The following is a 9723-nucleotide window of genomic DNA, read 5'->3' on the forward strand; positions in this document are numbered from 1 at the left end:
ACTCGGTATGAGTGGGGGTTGCAACATTCAGGCAATCTGAGTTTGCTTTCACGCTGCACTTTAGTATAACGAATGTATTCCCACAATGCCCTGTGTTGTAGTCCGCTTTGTGCATCTGGTTCACTTGAAGCGAACCGAGACCTACATTTTTAGGCGGACCAGAGTTCGCTTCTTTGGTGCGGATCAGAGGACTTTCCGAGCAAACAAACTAGAGTTCGAATTAGAAGGACTGGTGTGAATGCAGCCTAAGAGACGGCAGGAAGCCTTAAGAGTTTTAGAAATAGAGACAAAAAAAGACGTTGTTTTCGTAGAACATTTTGTCAAAAGACACCATTATGGCAAAGCCGCAGCTAATTCCTGGCTAAGTGTCGTTTTGGATTCTGTTGGATAGGCAGTGTTTTGTTTTTCCAGCTGATAAAACATGACAAAACTGCCAGGCAAACAGCAAAAGCAACACAATTTTGGTCCGCCTCGTCTTGTAAAAGGAATTCATTTTAGTTTTATAAGTGCATGCTATCTTTTTTTTTTTAGTTCCTCTGTAGGTGTTTTTGAAATGCAGCACCGAAACCTTTCAGAATCTCTATTGGAAAAACTGTGTAACACTGGTCTCCAACTGCCTACTAGCTTGGAAGCATTTGAGTACAGGAACTGTAACACCATGCAGGAAATTTCGACACATAGCTCCAACTTTCACATATACAAAAGAAACAGTAGAGAACTTCTTTGGATGTTTTCCAGAATTCTCCCATGGAAAGTAGTCAAATGGGGCATCAGCACACATTTGCACAGGTGGGGGAAAAAAAAACACAAAGGCAAACAGTGATTAACATATCATTGCATGTGCAAAGGCAGGGGGGCTGGGTGTATGAGCTCGAGCTTCAAGGTGCTTTCTTTGTGAGTTTGGAAGCAGCAGAAGTGGTGCGCTCCAATTCCCCTAACTTAGCAGTCCACCTGTTAAAACATCGCTTTGAACAATGGAAACAAAAGAGCGGAGGCACACTTGTCATGTATTTAATCGAAAGCAGATTATGTCACATGGGACATGGCACAAAAGGGATTCAGTGAGAAAACCCACAGCCTGTTATATATCCCTTTCACTTTTACTAAGAATAAACACAGTGACGTGCGTCCTCTGGGCAAACCACTTTCTCTTTGGTTTTACTCAAAGATCTAAATTGCAAAGCGAGTGTGTATGAACTAGTGGCATTTATTGTTTAGACTGCAGACTGTAACAAATATGACTTGTGCTAAATTCTCCCAGTTCCACCATACTGTGGTCTTGGTGGACCAGAAGGGATGTCATTCTTCTGCATTTGCGTCTCATGTATACCACGCAAACAAACCAACGTCCCCTCGAGCCGCATGCTCGTAACTCTCAGGTGTACGTGGAAGTGTGCCCAATTTTATCGCAGGGCATTTTATTGGAGAGAATCAGGGGCCGGGACAGAAGGATGGAGAGACAGACGGAGAGCGATGAGCTGACATTTTGATTAAGGTGCCAACAAATTTTATTTGCACTTTCAAAATGTCTCCTCCGTATTTCCCACTGGACATTTGAGGTTAGACGGGACAGGTATTCTGTCCCAACTTGAGCTGTCAGGCATCGATCCTCCCTAGATTACACATCAGACGCAGCCATAGTTCACAGCAAGACAAGTGTTATAAATTATGGAGGAGCCAACAGATGAGGACTGCATCTCGGGGGCACATTTGCGATGTACCAAATTACGGAATTCATTGTACGCTTTAAACTGCAGTAAAGGTCAACTGCATTTAAAGTGTGGAGCTGTGATACGATTGACCTTGTGTAAATATCAGCTTGAATGGAATTATTCAAAATGTGGATATTTGTACTGTACTCAGTAAAGTAGTATTCTGTGTTCCATGTTACCCAGATCTCTCAAACCCTTTGTTTTTAATAACGTTTGGACACGATTCACAAATGAATGAATGCGTTTATGCCCATTTTCTCTAAACAAACAATTTAGAGTAGCAGCAATGGTGAATGGGAAGTAGCCTCCTGTAAATGCGCCAACTCTGCTCTCTGCAAAACTGCCATGCCTCAAAATACGTAATTATACTGTATTCTGTCATATTTACTGGCTGACCCTGTCCAATCACTCTGATTTATTGGAACACACCCTTACTGTCATTTTTGTTTCCTTCTCCGCTCACACAAAACCGGCTCACACCATTTTTTTCCCAGGTGCCAACTCAAAGTGAACAACAGCAAGTTCGACAGGGAGAAGACAGATAATCATCTCATCAATATGGTGCAGAATTCCAGCAGGGAATCCTGTTCCCTACGGAGAAAAACGAGGGCATAAATTTGACTCGTTTTTTTGCTTCATGCACAGGAAGCCACTTCACTGTATTCCAGCTGGGCCACATACGAGTGGATAAACATGTTTTGTTGGCAACACGAGCACCAGAGTTGCAGTAAACTGTAAAGTCGCAAACCATTAATCATCAGTTGAGGTTGGGATGTGTTGACACTTTTTCGCTTGAGGATGAAATCTGTGTTTTATCTGCAATCTTTGTGTGTGTGATTATGCATCTGGGATACGATATGAATTGATGAGGTTCTTGATAGCGTAGTGTGGGCTGCAGCCCACTGGTGGGCCTTGGAGGTATTGCCACCTCTATTTACCAAATGAATTTATTAAAATATATCCAATAAAAAAATTGAATGCCTTAATTTGTTATTCACATTCTAATGATGTGTTTGTGTAAATAAAAGTAAATAAATCATTAGGCTTTTCAGTTATAGCCAAAGTGGTAATTTATCATTATGATCATTATAATAATTTTATAAATTAATAGCTCTTTGAGATGAACCATCTCGTTTTCAATTCGTGACAAATATACAAACATTAACATCCATAAAAGCTCTAACTTCTCCACACACACGTCTTCTCAACAAACTCACGACACGCACACCAGCTCACGGTCAAAGTTTAACTCAGAAATGATGATATTTGCAGAGAATAATCGATAAAATAATGCCAAATTAAAGAGGGGAAGAAGTCATTTCCATTAAAAGCAGCAATGAAAACACTTGCTTGTTGCATTACGGGCGTTGCCAGTTCAGTTCAACTCTTGCTGACGTACAAATCTGGGTGTGGGCCTCACACATTGCATTAGACAAAGACAACATTTTAGAAGCCTCACACCTCTGAACCTTGGGAAGCTCTGCTTTTATAAGTGACAGTTGGGTTCATGCACATTGTGTGCCAGCCAGGAAATGAAAACTGTGCACCGGCTTCTGTGGCAAAGAGACACTTCCTGTTTACCAATAATCCCCTACCAAAGACTAAACCTGATGTGCTGGGTGTCTCTTTTAGAATTCTATAAGCGTGGGCTGCCTGCTTTTCTTAAGCTGTGCCCTCTCGTATGAGCCTGAGAGGATGAGAAAGCCCATCTTCTCACTGCTCAGTCTAAATCTGACAGTCTCTCTTTGCCTTGCAGGGTGAGGAGGGGGAATATTTTTTTTTTCCCATTCCTCCCAGAGGGAGATGGGTGAGTGCCATGCTCACAGCATATAAGAGGATCACATGGCGATGCTGAGGACTTGGCCATTTCATGGCGACTCTCTGTCATAACAGATGGGCAGTGTGCTATTGCCATAGCCTAGAGTTTAAAAACCCAAGCTGCTTACTGAATAAGTGAGAGGAACAGGGTGAGTGATGGTGGGTGGTGCTACTGCAGGTCGGTAAAAAAAATAAACAGGCAGAGCAATGAAGAGAGACATAAAGAATGGACGTGTGAAGTGAGACGTAAACACTGCAGTTTGACGACGGTTAGCACCGAACATATTTATTCCGATAAGCAAGATGAAAAGAACGCAAAAGAAAATGAAAAAGCAGAAGAAGAGTGGAGAAGACAGAACGGAGAGAGTGCAGAAGCATGTGGAGAGAAGAGAAGTGAAGTGAGACAGAAAATACTGTTACACCCAATCATACAGACAGCCTGGTGGGAAACCGTCTACATACAGCAAGAGCATCAAATTAGTTTCCTACAGGGAGTTCATCTGCGGCTCCAGAGAAAAACCTTCTGGCCACATTCCAAATGAAGACGCTGATTTGACTTATTCCCTTACTGAGGGGTGATTTGATGGGAGGAAGCCCGTGCCTGAAGGAGGAGGAAAATGGCTAAAATATTGGTTTGCTCGTGCATCAACTGTTTAACATTATTAGTATTCAGTGACGCAGGTTCTTTGAATAATAACAACAAGAGGACAGGCTATTCCTTAAGATCCACTATCACAATGACTTTCAGCAGTGCCAAAAGATCCTATGTGGCTAAAAATGATTAAGTATCTCAAAGTAAACTTTTAGCGATAGTGTAAAAATCCCTTTGACGTCACATGCAACTCGACATCCTGCATTCAAACGACTACGAGTAAAAGTGCAGAAGTATCGGCAGCAAAATGTCATTACAAGCATCAAAAGTAAGTGCACTTACTGTGCAGAAAAATGGTCCCTTTTAATATTTCATTAAATATCTTAAAATTTTCAGCGATACATTAATGCTTAAGCAGCGTTTTACTGCTGCAGCTCTTTGAGAGTGAACTACTTTTTCCACCGGGTAATAAACTCATGATGAGAGCTGAATTACACCCATTTTTTAAAGAAAAAGACACATGGACTCAGTAACTGTCAGGCCGTTTGCTTTCGCTTTGATCTTTAACATTACATTCCACTGCAGGTGGCCGCACTCGTGTGGTGCACTTGATTACTTGGATTCTAATATGTCGTGCCACAGTTTCATAAAGACCTGACAATCCTTGTACTCGTCTCACGTTTACCATAATTGGCAGGGAAAGATCTATATTTTTACACTGTTGGGTCACTGTTGAGTTGTGCACAGCAGTCTACACTCTCTGTAACTCTCTTTTACAAATACGTTGACCCATCCGTCATACTTTGACAAACCCCAGTGCCACCAATGGTTCATTTATAAATTACAGATTTATTGTCTGCAGACAAACTCAGACATAATACCTGCCTTCTTCTCTGTGTATCTTTCAACCGGTGCGCATGGAAACAAGTGTCGAAATTGTTTTATTAGGGGTGATTCCAAATTGTTGCCATGTAAGACACACATTTACTCCAGCTTGTCAGTCAACACGGGGGAAAATCCAACCTCTCAACCTCCTACATGTCCATTAAAGTTGCCATCAGTGCTGGAAGGAAGCATTTTCTCTCTGACACGTAACCTGACACCACTTTGTGCAACTGGTTCAGACGGGGGCTGCACGATATTGCGATAATTTAGGAGATATAAAGTCTTTGTTTTGTTATGTATTCATATTCAGACTCATTAAAAACCCACGTCCCCGACTAAAGGGAGTAAACCTATTTTCCCTTTGCCACAGGCTAATTTTCTTCCGTTACATTTATCCATCATTCAGTCTGTCATATACGTACGTGTCGGACAATTATCAGTGCAGGAAGGAAGTGACAATTATCGCGACTAGAAGGAAGTGTGGGAAGTTAATCACGTAAATACCTGCTTTACCTCCAGGTGAAGTAGAATGCCAAAGGAGCATCTGGGCTACAGCAAGACCGAGTAGTTTGATTACTTAAAAGTAAACTAAGGGGTGTGATAGCACTCAAGTCATCAGTATCAGTGCTACACTGCGAGCGTGACGTCTCACAACCTACAGCTACGGTGTTTTATAGAACTAATTGTTGTATAATTGCAGCTAAACCATGCAATTGCGGTGGCAGCTCTGGGATATCTGATCTCTTTAAGACTCTAAATTAGGTACTTTGGTAATTGTGAAATATAATTCAATAAAGGAGACTAACAGGGAAGGGAGAATGACAAATAAAAGGAAATTTAATCATTTAATTTAGTTCATTTAGTTGGTTAACCTGGATTTATATTATCACACCTTAGTATTAGTAAAGCATTTGTGACTATACGACACACTGAGCTCCTAAAATAAGAGTAAAGAGTAATGGTTATTTAAATAAACATTCTCATACCTCAACCATGTATGCAGGAACCCCCCCCCCCCCCCCCCCATACAGCAGTGAGCCCAAGCCAAGCACTGAATAACATATGAATCTTCTGAGTCTGTTCGACTCTGATGTAGGAAGGTGGAGGATTAAAGAATAGATTGCAGTCCGCTGATTACATGTAAAGCTTCATTTGTACATATAGCACCTTTCAAAAGAGAGTTACAAGGTGCTGTGCAATAAATATACAATTATATCGCAAAACACAGAAAATGAATAAACACAGAAAACTGAAAATGCACCATAATGATTCGTGCCTTCCAAGTACCCTCAGCTGCGAGTTGCACAGCTGAGGGTCAGCACAATCAGTCAGTTGGGCCTGGGTCTGAGTGATTAATTGTTTTAGGCTGCAATTTAATTAATCTATTTTTGGTTGTTCCATCTTCTATGCAAATTTAGAAAAAGGTTATATAAGAGTAATTCACATTTTGATTTAGTCCTGTTAAATCTATTAGGATTGCCTTAAAAAAGACAAAAAACTTTATTGCAAATTAAGTCACAATAAAAATGTCTGCAAGAATAAATGTAACCATAATCATTCAGCTGTAGTTGGGCCCTGCTCAAGGATCCCAGGCAGCAGTCGGACTCACAGAGCAGTCAAAACTACAGGCAGGAACCCGAAGGTTAAAACACACAGTAAAACCTTTAAAACTAAATAATTAAGCTTACTGGTACAAAAGTAAAGTGCATGGTCAAGCCTGGAGGACATAAAAACACTGGGCCATATATGTGCACAGTATAATAAGATGAATGAAAACCATTCAGGGTTCTTTAATGCTACGATGTTTTCTCGTATTTTTACTACTTTTTGAGGGGAAACAGGGGAGTCCTGCCACCTGCCACAGCCTGGCATCAACTGAGCGTTTCAACAGCTGCAGTGCACTTCACAGAGTGTCAGAGGCACACTGACCGGCCCTCCTCTCTGCACTCCAGCAGTGGGCGATGTGATGATGAGACTGCACTTAAGTGCTGATGGCTCACTGTTTTACACTTTCTCCCAGCAAATTAGTTTTTACAGATGCTAACTTTTTTCGCTTCAGGCCCCATTTTAAGCTTGAACAATTGATTTAAAATCAGGACTTTGGTCTTTTGTTTAGCCGTTTTGTGGGAACTTGAGATAGAGAGGAGCTTGGTAGTCATTTAAACTGGGGACATATGTTATGGTCATCTGTATTTGACACCATGGAGGAATGGCTACAGACACAAGCAATTACTTTGTAAAGCAGAGGTGTGATCCTAGCAAGACTTGCCGTTCTCTGGAGCACTGACAGAATCAATACATCTAAAGTAGAAATCAAACCCCAGCAAACTGAGACGCTCACACACACTTCCACCTGAGAGTGCATCCACTTCTGATACAGCAGAGTCAGATTAGGAGATTCCCCCGGAGGCCGAATGCAGACTTTTACTGTGCTCCACAGACACACGCTCACATGTGCGTACGTGCATCTTTCCTATTCACTTCATGCACACACACATTTCCCCAGCTCCTGCGGTGCAGCTGGCTTTCGTGTGCCTCCAATTTATTGTAAATTACCAGCTGTCCTGCCAGCGGCCCAAGTGAACACTGAAAGTGATTCTCTCTCTACCTCTCTTTATTTATAAACTATTTCCTTCCAGATTTTGTGTGTGGGGTAAAAAAAAACCCAAAACACTCCATGCTGCAAAGTGCAGCACATTACACGTATAACAAAAACACCACAACTCAAGACAGGATCTCCCATCCATCTCTTTTGTCACAATTAAGGAGCTGGAAGGCAAGAGGGAACGATGGCGGGCGACCGGGAGAAGAGTGTGCAGGGAAGGAACGAAGCATGCAACCTTCATATGCTCCCTATGCATTGCAAATCATGCTTACATTATGTGACCGTCATCTTTTATGCAAATTATTTGAGTGCTAAAACAGGGCCACATACATATTCATGGCGCAGGAGGAACATGGCACCTGTCTGCGGGCCGGCTGATTACGTTAAATCTCTGCGTTAATGTGGAGCATATGCAGGGAGGGCAGTGCGATTATGCATAGGCCGGGGAGTTAGTTATGAAACTGTTTTTATATATCACAGTGGGTGTGGACATTTCTATCTGGGCCAAACAGGTTATGTTCTAATACTTTAATGTTGACTTCATGCATTGGTTATTTGCAATTAATTTAGTTTTGAAAAAATAAACACGTCTGTATGCAGTGTTGGGAACATGCCAAATACATACGTTTCAATAAACAAAGTATGCCGTCAGTCCGATGAGCCCTGGCTGTTAAATACTGATAATTTATAATTTGTTCCTACTTTTTAAATACAAACAAAAAAATACTTTTTTTGTTAAACAGGATTTAGAGGAACTAACGATGGTGGTATTGTAGTTTCAATCAGTTTTTGTTTTAGTATTATGATTCACATCATGGCAAACAACCAAGATGGCATTATTATGAGAATGTTACCTGAGAGCCAGGCCCGCCTTCCTTCCTGCCTTCACTCAGCTTCACACGTGGTTCAGGTCCTCAGCAACCCAAGTCTTCACCAAGCAGACAGGATGGCGTTTCACACTGGAAACATGAGAGAGGTGGAGAATGAAGGAAGTGCATCGTACACTGACTGAGCGCTCGACTTTAAAGATCTCTGTCAACCGAAGGGGTCTGTGACTAATGAATCAAATCTTTGACTTACAGCCCTTCAACAACAGTAGAGTAAGATTCAGAGGGGAGGTAGGTGGGCAGGGAAGCAGTCAGTCAGCCAGCACGCCAGTGGGAGGAGCAGTCAGACAAAGGTCAGGCCTCTCTGTCAAACTGATCACACCGGCGAGAACTGCTCGTCACTGCCGTGGCTGAAGCAAAAATGTGGCAGGTTGAGGGCACCGGGCTGCTCCTGCCCTCCTGTGAGATGCCAGAACCCTGCTGCTGTGCTGAACACGTCCCCGAGGAGGTGATGGACCATGAGCCGCGGTTTTCACTCTTATAACATCAAAGTGAGGAAAATCTGGCCCTATGAAATGTTACACCCCTTCAAAACTGTGCTAAGTCATCATGTGAGCAGAAGTGACATTTTTTGCCTAGAGATTCAACATTCCGTCGTTGTCAAAGTGAAAAAAAAAAAGAAGAAGCCATTGTTAGCTGTTATATATCATGGACTCCTTTGTACAAAGTGGAGACATTTCAGAAAATGAAAAGACAGTCAGCCCTTACATGCCCCGCCGCCTCTGTGCCTCGACTAGAATCATCAGGACACTGTACACCCAGACATGAACTCACAAAACTGAGGGTAAGAACTAAGTGGTTGTGGCAGGCGGTGAAATGGGATTAAGCTAGACAGTTCCTATCAGAGATCTGTGAGGTAAGAGCTTCACACACACAGTCCCATGAAGGAAATGGTTAATATCAACAAACATATGAATTAAAAAAAAAAAAATAAAAATGAGGTTTATTAACTGTTTCTTAAAGCAGGAGGGGAAACTACAAAAGAGCTAAACAAGATCTCTGACAGCACAGACACACACGGTCAAATCAACAGCCATAGTCATGCACTCAATGATAGACTTGGAAATTCACACAGAAATCCATAAAACCTCAGGCACTCACATCACTGATTAGAACAATGGCAAAAGTGCTTGCCTAATTAAAAACTTACACTCAGCAGAGTGGACAATGAGAATTGGAAGGGCATCCTACAACCCTCCACTTCGCCGCTCCTGCTTTTTGAAA

At 42.0% G+C, this 9723-nt stretch overlaps 1 long non-coding RNA gene across 2 annotated transcripts in view; it reads right to left on the reverse strand.

Annotated features, from left to right (window-relative positions):
• The window catches only part of LOC131456871 (uncharacterized), a 238869-nt gene that overhangs the window by 95310 nt on the left and 133836 nt on the right, over window positions 1-9723 (reverse strand). For both annotated transcript variants that reach the window (XR_009239948.1, XR_009239949.1), the window contains one exon: window positions 8467-8571. This is a non-coding gene — a long non-coding RNA (uncharacterized LOC131456871). The remainder of the gene's footprint in view (window positions 1-8466; window positions 8572-9723) is intronic.

The sequence above is a fragment of the Solea solea genome, chromosome 3 (genome assembly GCF_958295425.1).
Source record: "Solea solea chromosome 3, fSolSol10.1, whole genome shotgun sequence".
In the NCBI taxonomy this organism is placed as follows: domain Eukaryota; kingdom Metazoa; phylum Chordata; class Actinopteri; order Pleuronectiformes; family Soleidae; genus Solea; species Solea solea.